General features: G+C 41.9%; 1 long non-coding RNA gene across 1 annotated transcript; it reads left to right on the forward strand.

The window, feature by feature from the left end:
• The first annotated feature begins 212 nt into the window (after positions 1 to 212).
• On the forward strand, positions 213 to 692 carry LOC112091839. Its single transcript, XR_002902320.1, has 3 exons — positions 213 to 294; positions 390 to 503; positions 591 to 692. It is a non-coding gene; the product is annotated as an uncharacterized LOC112091839 (long non-coding RNA).
• The last annotated feature ends 45 nt before the right edge of the window (positions 693 to 737 follow it).

The raw sequence follows: 737 nt of genomic DNA on the forward strand, positions 1-737 counted from the left end.
ACAACCGACAACGAAAGCTAAAACCAGATCTAGCATATTCGGATCTCAATTCATCAATTTTAAGTCTTGTCGATTGAATTAATCTCTGTTTTCATGTAGAATTTGGTTATTGTTAGTAGTATCAGCGAGGCTCAGATCGGATTGGCATCAGATCTGTGCACATATTTTCCTTTTTTTTGTTCTCATGGAAATTGTTTATTGGCTCCGCAGAATGCTCCTTTGACAGAGCAACAGCAAGCCGCCATTGTGACTCTCTCTCATGCCGTCGCCGATCGGCCGTTTCCTCTCAATTTGGTGTGATTTTCTGCTACTTGCTTTACTCGTTTAGTTTGTTCAGGAAGATTTTCGTGTAGTAGTTGATTTGACCTCGAGATTCTGTCAAATTTTAGGCCAAAGACCGTGCCTCCGGGCAGGAGAATGGCTTGTCCGTTTCCACGAAGGAGAACGCCTCGGGCTTCGAACACTCTGGAGCTGCAGAAGCCGTTCTCGTCAATACAAATCAGGTGAGTTTTCGGATTTGTAAATCTAATCACTATCTGAGTTTAATAGTCACTTTGTACGTATTGCACCTATTTGTTCACTTTCTTTAGACAGAGGAGAAGTATCGGCAGTATGTGAATACATTGACTGGGCGGATAGAGACATGTGATGGCATACTTCGCCAGGTAGATCTTAAGTATCGGCAGTTGGTGCTTTGTTATTGCAGAAGATTCATTATTACACTGATTATATGATCA

Source organism: Morus notabilis, unplaced genomic scaffold (genome assembly GCF_000414095.1).
Source record: "Morus notabilis unplaced genomic scaffold, ASM41409v2 Scaffold476, whole genome shotgun sequence".
In the NCBI taxonomy this organism is placed as follows: Eukaryota; Viridiplantae; Streptophyta; class Magnoliopsida; order Rosales; family Moraceae; genus Morus; species Morus notabilis.